Here is a 21319-nt window from a genome sequence, read left to right as displayed (position 1 = left end):
AAATTAGTCAATAAAAAGGCAAAGAAGAGAGCAGAAAAAGGCATCATGACAATAATACTAGTTAAAGAAGTGAAATTTGAACAACAAACCCCAAATTACAGTAAGGTTGATTTGGAATTAGCTAAATCAATTCAAATAAATATGAAAAATGATCATTAGTCCTAAAAATCAAGTTGTGGTCTCACCACAATCAAAGCTAAAAGCATAGAAAAATTCATTGGGAAACAGAGGCAATGATCAGTGATTTAAGAAGACAGGTGATTAGTGTTAGGATGATAAAGCTAATAAAATCAGTAACAAAAAGTGTGAAACTTGTTTAAAGAATAACCCGAGAAATATTAAATAACCACCCCCAGGAACCATATATATGGGAAACTTGCCTGAAAATTATTGGCAGATTGATTTTTCAGAATTGCCACAACAAAATGGATATAGGTATCTATTGGTATTAGTAAATATGGCCAAAAGATTTTCTTTTCCTGTCGCACCAATAGGCAAGAGAAGTGGCTAAAAATATGTTAAAAGAAATAATATCATGGTTTGGAATCCCCAAAAGAATATAATCAAATAGAGGTCCTCATTTTGTGTCTGAAATTATTCAAATATTGAGGAAAATTCTGGGAATCAAATTGAATTTACACACTCCTTGAAGGCCACAATCTAATAGACAAGTAAAATTTGTCAGAAAATATCTTTAAAATGGCCTCATGCTCTTCCTTAAGCACTTCCGAGAATCAAGATTCAATCCAGATCTAGGACTAAAATTAGTCCATATGTTAATGGAAAATCTTATCAGACTCTAACCCTTATTCAAAATGTGACTGCTACTGGGGATAATGAAATGGAATTGTATTTGATATCCCTTGGAAGAACTCTGATATGGATATGGAACTGCCACAGAGCCTCTTTCTTTAGATTCCCCGGTTCATCATTTTTAACCAGGAGATTACGTGTACCTGAAAATTTGGGAATCAGAAACTCTTCAATAAAAATGGAAAGAACCATATCAGGTGCTTCTAGCAATATATACAGCCCCTAAATTTGAAGATATTGATTCTTGGATTCATTATTTGAGAGTCAAGAAGCACAGCCTCCAAAACAGAAACAATGGATTTCTAAAGAAATATGTCATTTAAAGTTAACAGTCTCTCATTTTTAATGAATTAGACAAAATCATATCAAAAATAATGAAATCTATCAAAGGAATTTTATTAGTAATGTTAATACTTTTTGGTTTACTGATTATGGAGATTAGTTATAAGTAAATGAGACTTATTGAAAAAAATTAAATAAGTCTCAAAGGGGGGAAATGTTACATGACATAAATGTTGAAAATTAAATATCAGTATGAGGTGATTCTTGCTAACTGTAGAACTGTAGTCACATAGGTTAAGTTTTATACGAAATCTATTTGTCCTTAGAGGGAGTGGGACCCTAGAGATCTTATAATACGCATTTGTTAGAAGCTAGCCTAGCATATCTTTAATACAATGGTAAGTCCCAAACACCCCCAAACACCACCTGCAGAAATAGGCCCTGAGCCATCACTTTGGAGCCAGGAAAATCAAGCAGCACCGCGACCTGTTCTCAAGACCAGATATGGAGATTTCAAGGAGGAGTTTGACCAGCGAATTCGAGGAGGGGGCGTTTTGATGACCACCAAGACCACCAAAAGACCCTCGACTCAAAAGACTGGGCATGCGCGAGTGGGTAGGGAAATGATGTAATGGTTTCTCAGAAAATTTATGTTTATGCATATTATTTCTTGGAATTTAATGAATATGTATAATTAATGTGTATTTAACCCGTGCTGTTGATCAAATGGGTGCGCACGCTAGGTGGAGCGATCCCCCGTGCGCCCAGCGCTGCAATAAAGAAGTGCCTGCTTCTTAACTTCTCGTTGCTGTTAAGGAGTTTTATTCCGGATTTCGGTAACACCCCCTGCCTCTCCCTCTCTTTCTCTCACTGCTGTAGGTTTTTTTTACTTCCCTATACCTCTCCCTCTCTCCTTCTACCTTTTTGCTTTCTTTTTCTCTCTGCTGCCCATTTTTTTTCCATTTATCTGTCTGTCTTCCTATCACAACTTTCAAAATTTCTCCTCATCTGCCTTTTAGCCTTTCACAGTTCCCACCCCCCTATCTCTCTATGTCCAGGTCCATGTCCCTGATTTTTCAGTTCCTCTCTCTCTGCCCTGTGTCCTACATACACCTTTTCTTTCTTACATTAGATTAAGTTACTCCAGGTCCCTGTCCTTTTGTTTTAATTTCTTCCCTTTCTGTGCCATAGCCCGCTTTTGTCTGTATCATTCTCTCTGTGTCTGGCTCCCTTGGTCCCTCCCCTTAGCTCTTTGAGGTTTTTTGGTATTTCTCCGCACCCCCCCCCCCTCGCAATCCCTGCCCTCCTGTCTCATGCCCTCACTCCCCCCTCCACCCCTGCTCTGCCTCCCCGTATTTGACCCTGCCCCCCGTAACCCCTCTGCCTGCAGACCCTGGGGTGATGCCTGCCCCCCACCACCCCCAAACTGAAACCTCCCACCTGCTTCCCTGCACCTCACTCCATCTCAGTTGTTTTAATTGATAATTTGCAATTGTTTTCAGCTTTATCACTTCTCTTTCTGGGCATTTATTGTTCTCTCCTTTCCTCACAAGGGGTATTGGTGGTGGTTTGTTTCTTCTTAATTGTTAAACTGTTTTCATCTCAACCCGCGAGTTTCCTCACTTTCACCCTTCTCATTCTCTCCCCCTCCCACGGGGACGCTTTTTGGTACAGAGGCCACAAATGTCACTGCCCAGGCTGCGCGGGGGGAAGGGGCAGCCGTGCCCCGGGAAGGGGTGACCGGCTGCGGACGGCGCGAACGGGAGGGAGGAACCGGCCGTGGCTCGTCCGGCTGAACACCCAGGACCGGAGCGGTGGGGGGCTGCTGCCACCTGGTGACGGAAAGCGGGAACTGCAGCTCGGGAGTCGCGCGTGCGCAGTGCTCTGCCCTTCTCCCGGCAGGCACTGTGTTCGGACTTCGGACTGCGCATGCGGCCGGGAGCAGCATGGCGGTGTGCGGCCGGCGGGTCCCGGCGGCGGTGACGGGTGAGTACCGAGGGCACCCGTGAGGTGAGCGAGCCCCTTTCGTGGCTGCAGCGCTGTCTCCTGCCCGCCCGGGGAGCCTCAAGCCGCCCGCTCGGAGCCGAGCCGGGCGAGGGCAGCCCCGGGGAGTGACCCGAGAGCAGAGAGAAGGGAAGAGGGGCAGGAGGGGGCCCCCCCTCCCGGGCGGAGACGCCGGGCACCTCCCCAGCTCGCCAGAGCTCCCCCCGAGCCTCCCCCGGCCCCGTGCAGCTGCCCGCCGCTCCGGCGCGTCCCCTGAAGCCTGTCCCGTAGCACCGGGCCACGCCCTGCCCTGAAGGCTGCGAGGGGGGACCTCAGTGTATCTGGAGAATCCCCTGCGGCAGCAGGCGCTCCGGCCAGGGGCCGCGTGCGGTAATAACGGTCGCTGCTTCTTCTTTCCCTCTCCCAGAGGCCGTGGCTGTCCGTTCCTCCCTTGGGAACGCTGTTGACTGCACTCGCCTCAGGCTTGTGTGGGCTGTCTCTGCCCGGCCGCGCTCTCCTGGCGGTGCGGGAGCGAAAATGAACGGATGGAGCGCTTACTGCCTGTGGAGAGGAGCTGCTGCAGCTGAAGCTGGAGAGGCCACAGAAAGGTAGAGAAGAAGAAGAAACCAAAGGCCAGCCAGCCAGCAGCTGCCTCCCGCTGCAGGCCAGAGAGAGCCTAGCCTGCCTCTCCGGGTGAGGAAGGATCCCTCTTTGTACTCTTCAGCAGGCCAGACCGCCAGTGCGCACTGCACAGTCTGTACGTGGAACCTGAAGCACGGTACGGCCACATAGCGCGCGAGCGAGCGAGCGTGGGTGGGTGGCTACGTGTCTAGGAAGCTTTTTGTCTAAGAGCTGTAAGACACCCACGTATTCTCTTAGGTGGAGGACAGCCAAGTGGTCGGAGTTACAGAAGAGGAGAGAAGCAGAAAGCAGCATCTGGCCTGTCAGATTCTCCCAGCAGTGCCGGGAGTGAGAGCTGTGGTGAGTCCCCGGCCCCTGGGGCTCTGCCTCCTCTCTTGTGCGTCCCTGTCCTTCCCTGCCGCTCCCGTGACCCCTACCTTTCCCAAGCTGCTGTGATTTGTTGTTGTTGTTATTGTTTCCTTCTACCTCTCCTCTTCTGTCTGTTCTTGTATGCTCTTCCCCCTTTCTCTCTCCCTTTAAATCTCTTGTTCTACCGCTTCCTTTTGTTTTGTATCCCTGCACTTTTGTTCTGCTCCCTTTCCTTCCTTTGTTTGTCCTCTGTCTCTGTCCTGCGGCCCATTGCTGTTTTTGCCTTTTCCATCTCTTTGTCCTGATCTGCATCCGTCTTCTCCCCCCAACTAATTTCTCCAGCCTGTTTTCTGGCCTGCTTTTCTTTGCGCCTCTGCATGCCTGCCCTGTGCCTCTGCCTTTCTATCTCTCTCTTTCTTTTCTTATCTTTCTTTCTCTATCTCTTTGTCTTGCGTACTGTCACTGTTTTTTTTTTTCTGTTCTGTATCTCACTGTCTGTGACCTCCTCTGTGCCCCTGGATGTGTTTGCAGCCCCTGGGTGCAGAGCTGATGGCTGAGGACAGGCACAGGGAAGGGGGTGATGTGCTGTGGGGCTTTGGCAAGGGCCCCTGCTCCTGATGGGCTCCAGCTGGGGCTGGAGGTGGGGCAGCCCCACATGGGTCCAGTGAGGCTGAGGGTGGGCCTGGCCCTGGCCCTGGCCCTGCTGTATGAGGGGCCTCCAGCTGTAAAGGGGGCCGCCTGGGCATGGCTGCTGGAGGGGACTGAGGAGTGAATCACAGGCAGGTGCCGCCAGCAAGGAGTGGCTGGTCCATCTGAGCCCTCCCTGACAGAGCAGACACCAGGATGCAGTGCCAGGAGCTCCGTGCCTCTGTCGGCCACGTGTGCGAGCCACCACGTTCTGCTACATTTGTCATTCAGCCCTGTCCAGAACGTAGCTGTGGTAGAAGTTAGATAGCATGCATGGTCTTGCTAGAAATGAAGCCTGGAGCATTTGTTTTCTTGTAGGAAGCTAAAGCAGGTGGTTTTTGATAATGTTGTCATTGCATGTAATGACATACTTTTCTAGTTAGCTTGGTATGACACCTATTTTTTCTACCTACACCCCAGAAAAAGTAAGTTGAGCTTTGCGTCTCTCAGCATCTGAAGCACCACGAGCGGCAGTTGCGGCGTCGGACTTCTTGGCAATGAGTGGAGCCGGTGAGCAGAGCACTGCGGCGCTTTTGAGGAGGAGAGTGCCATAGAAGAGATTGGTGGTAAGTGGTGTGATGTTGAAGGGCGGTGCTGTTTGGTAGGTTTTATTTTTGGGGTTTTTTTTTTTGCAGATGGTGATGAGGAGCTGGGCGAGGAAGCGCCATCTTAGTTAGCATGGGGTTGTTCTTTTGAGGATGTAATCTGATTTCTGGCCATTTGAGAGCTAAGTTGAGGGACCACAGCCGAGGAGGGAACAAGGCTGAAAACTGCAGGGAGGGTGTAGTAAATTGATGGGAGGAAGAGGGCTCCCTGGGAACAGTCTCTCTCGGGAAGGTGAAGGGGGAGACGTTACTGGTCAGTGTACGCTGGGCAAGAGTGTTGCAGCCTGGGGCGGTCTGCCTTTTATGCAGTCTCTAGGCTGGATAACGTTTGTGGGCCTGTAGAGGCGCTGGCAAGGGCCGGCGAGGAGCAGCACGAGCTTTCAGTGCTGGCACTTTTGGTGTGGCAGCAATCGTCTGACGTTCGTTATTTTGAGGCCTTTTTTCCGGTGGGTGGCCGTGCGGAGCTGACAGTGAAAGCGGGAGCACTGGCGTCCAGGAAATCCCAGAGCCCTCCTCTGCTCGGAGGCAGTTCACGAGGACAGAAGTGTTGCTGTGCTCCTTAACAAACAAATATTCAACTTGGCACATAGAGGGTGAGGAGATCTCGGCTGTACTTAGGGTTGAGAAAATGTATGTAGGCATCTGTGTCTGTCCCCTGCCTGTATGTAGGACAGCGGTTCGAGTGAAACTAAAGCTGCCAATGAGTCAAAAAAAGGCCCGGGTGTCTGAAAAATGCAAAAGCTTTAAAGGCCGGTATCAGCAGCTGTACCAAAGGTGCTGCAAGATACTCTGTCCTTCACGTGGTTTTAGTCCTGAGAAACCTCGCCCCAAAAGGAAGAGTTAGATTCCTGCCTAGCTTCAAACTAAGGGGTTTTTCCCTCTCTCTGCTGAATGTCTGCTGCCAGCGTTTCACCGTGGTCGCCCTTTCCTTGGCCGTGAAAGTACGAGATGGATGGAAAGGAGCCGCAGCGGTCTGCAAGTACAAGGTACGTCTGCGATGCGTGACTGCATTTTTCCTAAGGGACTTGCCGCATGGATTTTAGAGTGAATGTTAAGAATGTGGTGATTTTCCTTCTGTAGTCTTTTAACTAAATATTCAGACACAGGAAAAATCAAATGAGGTGTGGTCTGGAGCATAGTCTGGCCATGGGAAAAAAAATATTCTGGACAAGGAAAAAAAAAAAAGCCACTCAATTTGGGGATAGTTGGTGTGACCCAGTGGGAGACGGAGGGGTTCTCGCTGGGGATTACGCAGTGTGGGTCCATTGTCCGGTGTGGGTCATCTCGTGCAGGTTATGCCAGGTGAGTTACGTGCTGTGGATTGTCCTGCGTGGACTCCCTGCTATAGGTCATCCTTACGCACCTTTCTTCCCGCACGTACCCCTTGTCCTTGCGTGTCCGTCTCTCCCTCGTATCCGTCCCCACTGTCCCGCTCTGTGTTTCTCAGCCCTCCTGACGCGTGGATCAAACTCTACAACTCGGAGAGAGTTATAAAGCAGGCATGTTTATTTGGCACCGGGTGCGTGGGGGATTGCTTCTCCAAAAGCATGCACACTGACAGCACATTTTACCAAAAATGTATCCGGTGCAGGTACACACATTTCTAGGATTGCACAATACAGACATACATGTGCATAAGCGAGGCGGGGTTATTAAAAAACCACTTGCGTTAGCATTTCAGATCTGTCTCTGGTGGTCGTTTACTTCTTCAGGGGTCTGATCTTCCTCTAGATGAACTTCAGTCATTCACCCATGCTCTCCTTTCACTTGGGGATTTCAGCAGTTTCTGAACGACTCCTGTTATGTCCTTTGCTTGACATATTAGTCCTTGACTGAATACCAGTTTCTTGACAAGTACCAGTCCCTGATAAGCTTAAGTGAGTTTCAAGGCAAAGAGGATTGTTAGGCATTGTCTAGCAGACAGTTAGTCTCCTAAATCAAGCAGTATGCAGACAGTCAGTCTTCTAAATCAAGCAATATTTAGAAGACTGTTAATTCCCTGTATCACTTGCAAATGCTTTTCACTAAAACACCCCCCCACCGTGTGAGGTTTTCCTCCCTTGTGAGTTTTTTTTCCCCTGTGTTTTGCCCGTTGCGTGCCCTGCACTCTTGTTTTGTGTCCCTGTTCGACACCCCCCTTTTTGGCGCTGCCTCCCCATGACCCCTCTGTCTCGGTATCCTTGGGGTGCTGCCTGTGTTCCCCAACTTACCCAGTGCCCCCACCCCCAACTTTTATGGAGATTGTTTCCATTCTAAAATGAAAACACTCTAAATGTTTTCATTAGAAACTTACAAGTGTGTTCATTTATATCAGTTGCATGTCTTGGGTTTTCTTTTGCTGTATTTTTTTTTTTTGTTCCGCTTTTCCTTACCAGTGTTGGTTGTTTTTTTCCTTAATATTAAACTGTTTTTATCTCAAGACCCAAGAGTTGTCACGTTGACCTTTCTGAGTCTCTCCCCATCCCACAGGGTCGGGGGCAGTGAGCGAGCACAGTTGCTGGCTGGGGTTAAACCGCGGCACAAGGTCAGCTGCAAGCCCTGCCTGGCTGATGCTTTAGGCTGTCGATGTCATTCCTAGTGTCTTGACAGTTTGTCTTTGTTCTTTGTCATTGCTTTTTAGTGCCTTTTCCTCTGCTGTTTTGGGCAGCGGTGGTTGTGGAGCCGCTCCAGGTAGCCACTCTCTCAAGGGCAAGGGGGTGGCAAAGCCGCAAGCTGGTGCGCAGTCCGGTCGGACGAAGGCAGCCACCTGTCACTGTGGATCGGTATTCCGGAAGACGTAACTGAAGGCCGTCTGACCGGCAGCTGCCTGTGCTGCGTGCAAGAGACAGCCTGCCTCTCTGGGTGAGGAAGATCCCGTTTTGAAGGCCGCAGCAGGCTAGATCGCCAAAGAGCGCCGCAGGGTCTGTACACATAATTTAAAAAGGGGGCACGGTCAAGTACTGGGTGAGCGAGGCTGCGTTTCTAGGGAGCTTTGTCTCCTAAGAGCTGTAACGCATCCTCCTCTTTTCTTAGGTTGGGGACAGTCAAGCAACTGGAGTGACAGAAGAGGAAGGGAAGAGCAGAGAAAGAAGGGTCTGAACTGGCAAACTCTCCCTGGAGCGCCGAGAGCTGTGGTGAGTCCCGGGCCCTCGGGGCCCCTTCTCCCCTCCTCTCCATCCCAGGGCCTCCTTGGCCCTCCCCCAGCTGCCTCTCTTTCCCTTTTTCTTTCTCACGCTGCTGTGATTTTCTTGGCTTCCCTGTATCTCTCTTCTTGTTCTATTTTTTTTTTGTTTTCTCAGTCTTTCTCTTTCCCCTTCTCTCTCTTCTTGTACAGCACCCTTTCTTTTTCTATCTGGGCTCTTGTTCTCCCCTCTCCTCTTCCTTTTTTCCACCCTCTGGCTCTGTCCTGCAGCCCATCGCTGTTTTTTCCTTTTATTTCCCTTTGTGCCATTCTGCATCCTTCTCTTTTTTTCTTTGCAGTTTCTCTGGTCTATTTTCTGGCATTTGTTTCCTCCCTGTGCCTGTACGTGCTGCTCTGAGTCCCTGCCTTCCTGTCTCTCTCCTCCCTTCCCCTTCTTGCTTTATCCCTTTGTCTTGCTTGGTGTTGCTGTTTTTCTTCCATTCTGCCTCTCACTCCGTCCTGTTCATCTCTTGCTGTCTCTGGGCCTTCATGCTGTTCCCTGGCCCTTTTTATTAAGTTGATGTGCCTTTGTAGCTCTTTTGAGATCTATCTTTATCTCTCCAACCCCTGTGGCTCTCACAAGTGCATGCTCTCTCTCTTTCAATGCTTTTTTGTTCTGTCTGTCTTGCTCCCTGTCTTGTCGTTTCTTGCTATATCCCTTTCATAGAATCATAGAATCATAGAATCACATGGTTGGATGGGACCTATAAGATCATCTAGTCCAACCGTCTTCCCACTACCATTGCTGCCACAGCTACTAAACCATATCCTGTAGCTTCTCATCAAGCCGCCTCTTGAACACTGCCAGGGACGGAGACTCCACCACCTCCCTGGGCAGGCCGTTCCAGTGCCTTACCACTCTTTGGGAGAAAAAGTTTTTCCTCAAGTCCAATCTAAACCTCCTCTGGTACAACTTGTGGCCATTTCCTCGGGTCCTGCTTGTTGCCTGGAAGAAGAGGCCAAACCCCTGTTCATCACAACCTGCCTTCAGGAAGCTATAGAGTGCAGTGAGGTCCCGATCCTTGCTCATATTCATGTTCTTCTCTGTCCTGCTGTCTATCCAAGGTTTTTTTCCCACCCCCATCTCCGTCTGGCTGCTGCCATTTTTTTTCTCTGCCTTCTCCCTCTTTCTGTCTCTTTTCCTTGGTCAGTGTTTCCCCCCCCGCCATTTTGTCCCGATCTCACTCCTATTCCTATTTATTTTCCTCTTTTTGTCCTTTTCCTCTGCTTCCTTCCACTTTATTGTCTGTTTGTTTCTTTCTCTGTCCCGTTTGCTCTCCTGTCTTTTCTAACTGTGCTCCCCTGTACAGCTGGGTGTCTCTTCTTTCCTTTCTCTTTCCCTCACTGTTTTTTTCCTTTTCTGGTATCTCTCTCCCACTGCCTATCACAGTTGATTTTTCCTCCAGAGCTGTCCTGCTCTCTGTCCTTTTATTCACTCTCTGTCATTCTGTGCTGCTCCCCATGGTTGTTTTCTAATTTCTCCGTCTCGGTCCTGCAGGCCATTGCTTGTATTCATGTTCTTCTCTGTCCTCCTGACAATCTAAGGTTGATGGTTTTTTCCCATCTCCATCCTGCTGCTGCTGTTTCTTTTCTCTGCCATCTCCCTGTCCCTCTTTCTGTCTCTTTTCCTTGGTCAGTTTTTTTTTTTTCCCTGTTTTGTCCAGATCTCACTCCTATTTTTTCCTGGTTTTGTCCTGTTGCCCTGCTTCCTCCTACTTTATTTTCTGTTTTTCTCTCTGTGTCCCGTTTGCTCTCCTGTCTTTTCTAACTGTATTCCCCTGTTCAGCTGGGTGTCTCTTCTTTCCTTTCTCTTTCCCTCACTGTTTTTTTCCTTTTCTGGTATCTCTCTCCCACTGCCTATCACAGTTGATTTTTCCTCCAGAGCTGTCCTGCTCTCCGTCCTTTTATTCTCTCTCTGTCATTCTGTGCTGCTCCCCGTGGTTGTTTTTTAATTTCTCCGTCTCGGTCCTGCAGGCCATCGCTATTTTGTTTTGCTTCCGTTCCCGTGCCCTGCTTTCTGTCTTTGTTTCTCTTTGCCTTTGTTCAGCCTCCCAGCATTTTTTCCTTTCCCATTCTGTCCTGCTCCCTATCCCTCTTGCTGTCCCAAATCTGGGTTTGTTTACCCAGTGCGCAGTACGCCAGGCTTATGCACGGAGCAGAGGTATTTACTTCTGTAATTTCTGCACAGCGATGGGTACTGTGGGCTAAACCCACAAAGCTAGCCCACCTGCTTGTAATGCTCAGTTTAAATTCTACATTCTCTGTCTTGCAGCTGCACGCTATTTGATTGTTTCCCCTCCATCTCTCTCTGCCTGCGGCTCCCTATCTGTCTGGTAAGCCGTCACTGTTATTTTTTTGTTTCTCCATGTCATTCTGTCTAGCTTCTCAGTCCCCGTTTTTTAATTCTTCCCTCTTCCCTGTATGCCAGTCGTGTTCCTATTATTTCACATTGTGTTCTGCCTGGTCCTCTGACCGTATTTATCCATTGCTCCCTCTCTGCCCTGTGGCCTGTCGCACTTGCCCATTTAATTTCTGCCTCTCTCTCTGTCCAGCTCCCAGTCTCTGGTTTTCCATTTCCTCCCTCTGTGCCCTCTAGCGTGTCGCTTTTCTCCTTTATCCAGCTTGCCGTCTCTGGCTCCCCGATGCACCTGATTTTCCATTCTGCCCCTGTTCTTTCTGTATGCATTGCTACACTGTTTGTTTTTTTTTCCCAGCTCTCTCTTTTTTTCAGGCTCCTTGACCCTATTTCTTAATTCTTCCCTCTCTGCCCTCTAAGCATGCAGCTGTATGATTTGTTTTGTGTTGTCCCCTTGCTGTCACCTCTTCTGTCCAACCTTTGATGTCCTGGCGTCCTGTCCCTGTTGTTTCACTGTTGTTTCATTCCTCCCTCTCTGCCCTGTTCTTGTTATGGCTTTAGCTTTCTCCATCTCTCTCGGTCTGGCTTCCTGCACCTAGTTGTCTTTACCTCCCTGTCGTACTGCCCAGCTCAGGTTTTTCCTGCATCTCCATCCTGCTCCCCATCCTTCTTTGCTGGTCTCTGTCCCGCTCCCTCTCCCTCTTTCTGCTGCCTCTCTTCCTCTCTCCACTGCTTCTTTGCCCACCTCTGTCAGGCTCCCTGTCCTTCTCTGTCCCCATCCTTCTCTCGCTATCCTGTTTCCTGCCTCGTGCTTTCTCGCTACGCCCCTCTGTCTTGCAAGCTGCCTCTCTTCTCTTCTCTTGTGGTGTTCCGTGCCCTGCTCTTTGTTTTTAGCAGCCTCCAAGTCTGCCCAGCAGCCCGGCGCTCCAGGACGCAGCCAACCCACCGTACGTTCCCTGCCGAACCAACGAGCGTGGCTCCTGGAATGACTTGGCAGTCGTTCCAGTGACACGGAGAGGGGATCGGGGGCTGCAAGCTCCAGAGCAGACTCGCTGCTCGGACTTATGTGCGTGACTGAATAAACACTCGCTGTCTCCTTTGACTTCATGGCTGCGTTTCTGCTCCCTTTGCCCGGGGCCATGGGAGGTGAGGAGCCCAGGGGAGGAGGTGATGCAGTGTGGGGGTCAGGCGATGGCCCCCAGTTCCTGCCGGGCTCCAGCTGTGGGCTGGGGCTGGAGGAGCCCCAGGTGCGGGCAGTGAGGGTGATGGAGGCGGCCCCTCCCTGTAAAGGGGTGGGTGCTGCTGGAGGGGCTGGTGCTGCCCTGCCCCGCCCCGGGTGGCCGTGGAGGGGCCAGTGCGAGCCACGGGGGGCGTGGAGCGGTCCCGAGCGCCGCCGGGCTGCGGCTGCGCCTGCAGCGATGGAGAAGGTGAGCGGGGCCGGACGATGGACCGGCGGGTCTCGGAAAAAGCCCCGAGGAGCGCAGCGGCCGGGCTGGCGCGGTCTGTGTGCGGGTACAGGAAGTGGCGGGGGCGCGGCCGTGCTGCGGCGTGCTGCAGTCAGCGGTGGGGGCTGCCAGCGTCCGCGCTGGGGGTTGCGAGGCTCTGCAGTGGCGCTCGGCGCAGGGGTAACGGTGTGCCCCACAGGAACGGCTGCTTTGTGCGGCATGCTGGGAACTGTAGTCCTGGGGTACAGGGCTTGCGGTTGGCCGTTATGGCTTCGCAGAGCATGCCGGGAGCTGAAGTCCTGAGGCACGAGGCGTCTGCTCCGCCATGATGTCTCCGCGGAGCATCCTGGGAGGTGTAGTCTTTCCGCACCCAGGGCCGAGCACCCATCCTGTGTTTGCCAGTGCGTGCAGGTAGGTTTAGTTTTTGCTGCCACGCCGCCGCATTGCTCTCGGGCTTATGTGGAGCATGTGCTCCCTCCTGTATGGCCTGAAGTCCATTGATATTGTTTTTCCATCTGGGCCCCTCCCTGTGGCTCCCTTGCCCTATTTCTCAAGCCCATGTCTCTGTCCTGGGGCTGATCACTGTTGTATTGGGGTTACGTGGCAAGGTTATGTTAGCTGTGGTGGCAGGGCCGGGCAGGGGCTGCAGGGATGGGTTCTGTGAGAAGACACTGGGAGCTGCCTCTGCGCTGGACACAGCCACTTCTAGTTCCAAGACCCCTTTGCTGCCGGTCAAAGCCGAGACCGTCAGCAACACCGGTAGCACCTCTGCGATGAACGTTTTAGAGCAGGTAAAAAATGCTGCGCGCAAGCTGTGACAGAGAAAATGCGAACCAGCCCTGCCGATGCCAAGGTCAGTGAAAAAGGGGGCTGGGGGGGGCACTCCAGATGCCAGAGCAGAGGTTTCCCTGCAGCCTGTGGTGATGACCACGCTCAGGCAGGCTGTCGTCCGGCAGCGCGTGGAGCACCCCACAGCAGAGCAGGAGGATGTGCCTGAAGGAAGGCGTGACCGTGCAGAGAGATTGCGCCGGAGGCATCTCCTGGCAGAATCCGCGACTCCGTGGAGAAGAGCCTAGGCTGCAGCAATAAAAAGAGTTTGAGGACAAAGTAGCGACCGAGACTACATGCGATGAACTGACTGCACCTCTCATCCCGTGTCACCCTGCGTTGCTCAGGGCTACAATGTACAGCAGTAAGCAGTGAAGGTGAGACCAGGAAAAGGGAGAGGGGGTGGGGGAAAGCTGTTCTTTTTAGATTTGGTCTTATTTCTGTTGATTCTACTCTGACTTTGAGCGACAATAAATTTAATGGATTTCCGCAAGTTGAGTCTGTTTACGCCTGTGATGGTCATTGGTGAGCGATCTCTCTGTATGTCCGCCTACAAGGTTTTTGTTGTATTTTGTCATCCTGTCTTGCTGAGGAGCGGGAGCTATAGAGCAGCTCTGAGGGCACACGGCAGCCATCCAATATTAAGTCACTGCAGTTTCCTCCCATCGGGCTCCCTGTCTGTCTTCTTGTAATCGTTGGCTATGTTTCTTGCACCCGACCACTTCTGTAATTTTCTTTCTATCTCTCCAACCCTATCTTTTTAATTCTTGCCTAAGTCGCTCCAACTCAGTAGGTATGTACATTTTTTTTTGCCACCTTATCCTGTTTCTCTGACCTAATTCTAATTCTTTGATAGTGTTTCTCGTACCCTGTCCCTTTTCAGATTTTCTTCCTATGTCTCCCTCTGATCAGCTCCTCTACTTTTTAAGTCTTGAGTATGCTACCTGTATCCTGGCAATTTCAAAATTTTCTTGGTATGTCTGCCACTCTCCATCTCCCTGTCTGTAATTCTTAATTCTTCCCTCTGTTTTGTGCCCTGATACTTTTAAGACTTTCTGTTTCTTTGTCACTAATTTGTTAGTTCCTGGTTGCTTATGTTTGTTGTAGGTTGCTGCTTCTCAAAATTTCCTTTCTACATCCACCTCTATCTATCTCTCTGTTTCTAGTTTTGATTTTTGCCAATGTTCCCGCCCCCCCTTTATAATTTTCACCGTTCCTTGTCTTGTCTTCATCTTGGTGTTCTGGTGGTTCCTTCTGCATTTCTCTCCTGCCCTCTGTCTCTTATTCACTACCCTATCCCCGTCTTTCTGTGTATTCACACAATGTCTTGGCTCTCCTCTCTATACACACTTCTCTGGCTCCACATCTCTCGTTTGCAGCATCCCGTTTTCCAATTCCCCATCCCCCACCTTTTCTCTATGTCCTTCCTCCTGCTTTTCTCTTTCCTCTTTCTCCCTGTGTCCTGCTGCATTTTTTGGATGGAGCCTTGTAGCTAACTCACTGCTGGGATTTTTTCAATGTGCATTCATGAATAGACTTTTCCTGCCTCCTCTGTGCCCCTGGATGTGTTTGCAGCCCCTGAGGGCACAGCTTTTGGCTGAAGACAGTTGCAGGGGAGGGGGTGATGTGCTGTGGGGCTTTGGCAAGGGCCCCTGCTCCTGATGGGCTCCAGCTGGGGCTGGAGGTGGGGCAGCCCCAGGTGGGGCCAGTGAGGCTGGTCCTGCAGTGTGAAGGGGCTCCAGCTATAAAGGGGATAGAGAGGGCAAGAGTGCTTGAGGGAGCTGATGAAGGGGAACCAGCTGAGGAGTGAGTCCAAGAGGGTTCCAGAGGCAGGTGCCTCCCAGCTGTCCTTTTCAGAGCACACACCACCACGCTGTGTTGGGAGCTCAGTAGCTCTGTCCACCATGCGCGTGAGCCACCACGTATCAGGGAAGCCTCACAGATGAGGAGCATCGAGGTGTCCACTGTGTGCTTGCCGAACAGCTGAGGGTCGGGCAGGTGGCACAGTACAGGACCAAGCGTCAGAGAAGGAGAGAGGAGTCATGGCGGTGAGGGTCTCCTGCCAGCACCAGGAGCTGCGGTCAGTTGCTTGTCCTGTTCTCTGCATTCGGGTTCAGGTTTGCATCCCTTCTGCAATTGCCTCCCATCCTCTTTTCCCCTGTCTCCTCCTCTGTCCATCCACATATCTGTATGGCTCCCAAAAACATGTTGTTATTTTGCCCACTCTGCCCCATACTGTCTAGTCTTTAAATTTTTTTCTTATGTTTCTCTCTGGAGCTCTGTCCCTAGTTTAGTCTTCCCACATTTCATTGTACCGCAATAATTTAAAAAATATATTTCTATGTATCTCCCTTCTGGACGCCGTTTCTTAGTACATTCCCCTGCTCTTCAGTACATAAATTTCACAAACTTAATATCTCCATCTCCTTCCATTTCCCTCTCTTTTCATATATTTTTATATATTCTTGCTCCTTGATTTATCCCCTTAGTTTTCAATTTTTATTTATATATATGTGTACCTCTGACAAGCCCCTTGGTCTTATTTTTTCATTGTTCCTTCTGGGAATTGTACTCTGTTGTTTTCTAAATTTTGCCTTTACAGCTCCACTCATCTCGTGTTCTCTGCCTGTGTTTTTTTATCTCTTTGTGCCTGTCTTCTACCTTTTAAATTACGTTTTGGTAATTTCATCTATTTAGTTTACAACCCCTATTTGGTTCTTCCTCTGTTCCTCATCCCTTTGCATGGTAAATTTTATTTCTACTTTTCCGTTTCAGTTTGCCATTAGTGTTTATCGATATTATTTCATTTTCTTCATCCCTGTCGCTTTTGACAGTTTCTTTTTACTTTTATTTTTATTTGCTGTCTTTACATTTTTCATTTTTTCCTGTTGTAATTAGTGCCTTTACTTTCTAAATTTTCCTTCTACTACTGTTTTAGGTAGTTGTGTTTTTTAAAAGTTTTCTCTATATCGCTCTAATCTCTGACCATTTCAATTTTCTACTTTTGTCTCTGTCCTTATTTTGTCATCTCTTAATTAGCTCTTGTATTTTATTTGCGTCACTGCTTTTGATTTTTTGCTATGTCTCTATTAGTTTATGGTCCCTAGTTTGAAATTTTAACATGTATTTCCCTGATCTGCCTCACTTTTAAAAGCTTCTTTATACGTCGTCTTTTTTTTCCCCACTCGATGTGTATACGCTAATTATTTCTTCTCTTGTCTTAGCATCCTTGCTTTTTACGTTTTTCTACATCTCTGGCTTAGGTTTTTTTTCTTTTCTTTTCTTTTCTTTCCGTTTATTTCCCTCCTCCCCTCGCTTTTGAAATGTTTATTCTGTGGCTGCATTTTTCCTTCCACGTCTTTGTTTTTTGGTATTTCTCCTCTTTCGTTACTGTTGTCGCCCTTTAGATTTTCTTTCTACGTCTCCGTTTTAGTTTGATGTAACTCTGTTTATTTTTTTCATGTTTATTTCCCTACTCCCTGTAATTTAAAAAAAAATATACCTTTATCTGTCTTGCTTGCTGTCTTTATGTTTTGGCTTTAAATCATTTCTCACCGTTCCTTAGTGCCCCAACTTCTTCATTTTTCCTAATACATCTGTTTTAGGTAGCTGTTTGTAATTTTTTTTTTTTTTTTTTAGTTTTTGTCTTATTTTCTCTAACACGCACCACTTTTCTGTGCCCACTTTTCTTCCGTCTGCTGTCTTTTAAAAATCTATTTATTTCCTTAGCATTCTCAGTTTTTAAACTTTCTTGCTAAGTCTCTTTTAGCTGGCTGTCCCTATAATTTTAGCTTTCCTTTTATTTCCCTATTCCCCATTGCTTTTTCAGCATTCCTTCAATGTCTACTTTTATGCCCTTTGCAGTTTTTAACAGAAGAATTTCTTCTTGTTCCACAGAACCCTCACTTTGAAAATTCTGTTTCTACACTTTCTTTTTCTTTTTTTTTTTTGTTTTTGTTCGACGGCACTGTGTTTTCATTTTTTCCTTATTTCCTCAATCTTCAATTGCCTTTGAAATGTTCTCTTTACTTCTGTCTGGTGTCGGCCTTTATTTTGCAATCTGTATTTTTTTTTTTAATTGTGTCCTGACTATCTCTAGTGCCCTTGTTGCATCTACATTTTTCTTTGTACTTTTATTCTGTTTGCTATCTTTAAAAAAATATATATATTTCTTGTCTGTATTCATGCCTCTTATTGTAAAACTTTCTAGATCCTTGTTACAGTTTTTCATTTGTGGTTTTTAATTTTTTCTCGATTTCTCTGATACCCATCACGAAGTCTTCTGTTTTTATCCGCTTCCCTGAATCTATTTGCCTGTTTTCTCTTTTATTTATTTGGTGCCTTTCCTCAGCGCCCTTGCTTTGTTCTATTTTATACGTCCCTTTTAGCTCACTGGCGCTTCTTTTTCATTTTCCCCCACTTATTTCTATAGTCCTATTTTGTTTTAAAACATTCTGTTTCTGTCTCTCTTTTATTCCCTTTCCTCTCTTTTCTTTTAATCGTGTCTTCTCCTTTCTTACCGCCCTTGCTTTTTCATTTTTATGTCTAAGTCTGTCTTTGGTGGTTACCTTGAGCAAAAGGTGAAAGGGAGAAGATTGCGCTGTGCCTTTTGCGGTGGACACGTTGTGCTTGATTTGTGCTCAACCGAAACACTTTTAAAACTTTTAGGTTTGTGCAGACAGACAAGGGACTCGAGGAAGTCGCCAGCCTCGCGATTCGAGCAGCAGCAGCGAGCCGTACGAGTCGGTCCACGCTGCGTACGCTTCAAAGCTAGGTTCAACTAAAACACTCCAAGAAAGCAGTCCCCAGAGGGTCCTGAAGACCACCAAAGACCTGTGCAGAAGACCGTAAAGGACTTGAAGCACACGTGTAAGTAAGACGCGAGTACTACAGTTAGTTCCAGGCAAGAGAATGAATTTGTATACGCATTCTGAGAAATGTATTGCATCCAGATAGAGTTGGGCAAGATAAGGTTTGTCCGTTACGATTTGCTACACGTACGCTAGGTGGAACCTATCCCCCGTGTACCTAGCAGCGTCATGAAAGAATGCCAGCTTTTTAAAACTCCAGAATCGAATCTTGGAGAGTTTCTTTTGGCCGAGGCTACGGTATCGGGTTGCTGTCCCCCTTTAAGAATTTTTCCCTTATGGTCTTCATCCCTGCAGTCCAGCAAATATTTGTCTGATTTCAGTTCCCTCCCAGCCTTTAATTTGCTGTATTCGTTTTTAAATTCTATCTCATCTTTCATTAGTGTCCTCGCCTTAAAAATTTTCTTTCTATGTGTCTGTCTCGGTTTCACGAGACCATTTTGTCTTCTTTTTCCTTAAATGTCACTGCTTTAAAAAGCATCTGTCTACCTTCGTGCTGGTGATTGTCTTGATTTTTCCCTTCTTTAGTTATTTTTTGTCTGTCGTTAGTGTGGTGGCTTTTTAAAGTTTATTTTTACCTCTGGTTAGGTCCTTGTTGTCTGCGTTTCTAAGGGTATTTTTCATGATTTAGTTATTACTTTTTGCTTTTTTTGTTCATTGTTTCTTGTCTTTCCTTAGCATCCTGGCTTTTTAGAGATTCTTTTTAAATCTCTGTTGTGGTCTGCTGTCTCTATTTCCCTCATGCTTCTTGTATTTTATTTCATTAATTCTTTTTTTTTTTTTTTCCCCTCTATGTCTACCTTTACATTGGTCTCTTATTTTTTTTCTGCATTTTTTTTCCTTGTCTGTTTTTAGTGCCACCACTTTTACAAATATCTGCCTCTGTTTGCGTTTGAGTTCTCTGACTGTATTGTGTGTTCCTTCTTGTCTTAAACCTCGGGCTTTAAAAATTTTCTACTTTTATGTCTTTCAGCATTATTAGTTTTTAACCTTTCCCACACCCCCCCTGAGTTTTCCCTAGAGCTGTTGCTTTTTAGATTTTCCTTCTCTATCTACGTTTTAGTTTGATGTTGCTAAGTTTTTTTTTTTTTTTTTAATAAAGCCCCTTGGTCTTATTTTTTCATTGTTCCTTCTGGGAATTGTACTCTGTTGTTTTCTAAGTTTTGCCTTTACAGCTCCACTCATCTCGTGTTCTCTGCCTGTGTTTTTTATCTCTTTGTGCCTGTCTTCTACCTTTTAAATTAAGTTTCGGTGATTTCATCTATTTAGTTTACAACCCCTATTTGGTTCTTCCTCTGTTCCTCATCTCTTTGCATGGTTAATTTTCTTTCTACTTTTTTTGTTTCAGTTTACCATTATTTTTTGTTTTTTTTTTCATTTTCTTTATCCCTGTAGCTTGTGATATTTTATTTTTATTTTATTTTTTGTCTTTAAATTTTTTTTTTTTTTTTGTTATAAGTGCATTTATTTTATAAATTTTCCTTCTACTATTGTTTTAGGTAGGTGTGTTTTTTCAAATTTTTCTATTTATTGGTGTTATGTTTTACTGTTTAAATTTTCTATTTTTATGTCTTTTCTGTATTTTGTTGTCCCTTAATTAGATATTATGTTGTGTTTGCGTCTCTACATTTCAAATTTTTTATATGCTTATGTTAGTTTATCGTTTTTAGTTTGAAATTTTAACATGTCTTTCCGTGATCTGCCTCACTTTAAAAGGTGTATTCATTCATCATCTTTTTTCCCCGTCCTGATGTGTTTATGCTAATTATTTCTTGTTTTTTATTAGCATCCTTGCTTTTTACATTTTTGTACACACCTGGTTAAGTTTGGGGTCAGGTTTTTTTTTTTTCCCTTTTATTTCTGTGTTCTTGTCGCTTTTGCAATGTTTATTCTGTGGCTGTATTTTTCCTTCCACGCCTTTTTTTTTTTTTTTTGGTATGTCTAGTGTTTTGTTAATGTTGTTCCCCATTAGATTTTTTTTTGTCTTCGTTTTATTTTGATGTAAATATTTTTTTTATTATTCTCCGTAGTGCCTGTAATTTAAAAAACTTTGTATATTTATATTGCTTGCTGTCTTTATTTATTGGTTTTTAAATTTTTTGTCACGTTTCCTTAGCGTCTGAATTCTTCATTTTTTTTTAATACATCTGTTTTAGGTAGCTGTCTGCCTTTTTTTTTTTTTTTTTTTTTTTTTTTTTTTTTACTTTTTGTCTTATTTTCTCTAACACTCACCACTTTTTCGTACCTACTTTTCTTTTGTGTGCTGTCTTTTAAAAACTATTTATTTCCTTAGCATTCTTGATTTTGATAGTTTCTTCCTAATTCCTTTTTTGCCGTGCTGTACCTATTTTTTTAGATTTCCTTTTATCAGCTATTCCCCGTTCCTTTTTCAGCATTTCAGTGGCTAATTTTATGCTCTTTGCAGTTTTAAAATAATAATTTCTTGTTGTTCCACAGAATCCTGACTTTCAAAATTCTCTTTCTCCTTTTTTTATTTTTGTTGGTTGACATTGAGTGTTTAATTTCTTTTTTTTTTTGTCATTTCTTTAATCTTCAATTGATGTTGATATGTTGTCTTTACTTCTATCTGGTTTATGTCTTTATTTTGCTATCTTTATTTTTTTTTTTAATTACATTCCAACAATGTCTAGTGTCCTTGATTTTTAAATTTTGTACGTCTCTTAGGTGGACTCTGTTATTTGGGAATTTTTCACCCAATTTCATTATTTCTATTTTATTTTGATATTGCTACTTGTTATTTTTTTCATTATTTCTGTAATCTTACTGTATTCTAACATATTATGATTTTTAATCTCCTTGCTGTATTTATTTTTGAAGCATTTTTTGTATTTATTGGAGCATTTGCTTTTCACATTTTTTTTTGCATTTCTGGTTTAGGTTTTCATCAGGTTTTTTTTTATGCTTGTTTCTATAAATCATTTTGCTTTTTGAATGTTCTGCATTTATCTTGTTTGCTGTCTTTATGTTGTTGCTTTTTTGCCAATGTTTTTTGCCTTTCATTTGCAACCTTGCTTTTTCAAGTATCTCTACATGACTGAGTTTGTCATCTTTACGGTTTAATTTTTCTATTTATTTACTTGAATGATCTTGCTTTTTCCTTGCTTATTCTATGTGTACTCTACTTTTATTAAAAAAAACCAAAACAGTATAGTGTTTATCCAGTCCTGTGATTTTTGTAGTTTTTGTTCTATCTTGGTTTTAGTGTGCTGTTCCTATTTTTTGGGGTTTTTTTTGTCTATTTTGGGAATGCCCTGTGCTTTTTTCAGGTTTTTTTATGTTTA

At 45.7% G+C, this 21319-nt stretch overlaps 1 long non-coding RNA gene across 1 annotated transcript; it reads left to right on the top strand.

The window, feature by feature from the left end:
* The first annotated feature begins 3592 nt into the window (after nt 1–3592).
* LOC147596054 (uncharacterized) lies at nt 3593–11902 on the top strand. Its single transcript, XR_015261643.1, has 4 exons — nt 3593–3686; nt 7981–8260; nt 8373–8473; nt 11771–11902. It is a non-coding gene; the product is annotated as an uncharacterized LOC147596054 (long non-coding RNA).
* Nucleotides 11903–21319: the final 9417 nt, after the last annotated feature.

Source organism: Chlamydotis macqueenii, unplaced genomic scaffold, assembly GCF_036417535.1.
Source record: "Chlamydotis macqueenii isolate bChlMac1 unplaced genomic scaffold, bChlMac1.mat HAP1_SCAFFOLD_238, whole genome shotgun sequence".
In the NCBI taxonomy this organism is placed as follows: domain Eukaryota; kingdom Metazoa; phylum Chordata; class Aves; order Otidiformes; family Otididae; genus Chlamydotis; species Chlamydotis macqueenii.
Note: the sequence above shows the minus strand (reverse complement) of the source record. Positions and strands in the feature narration are given on the sequence as shown.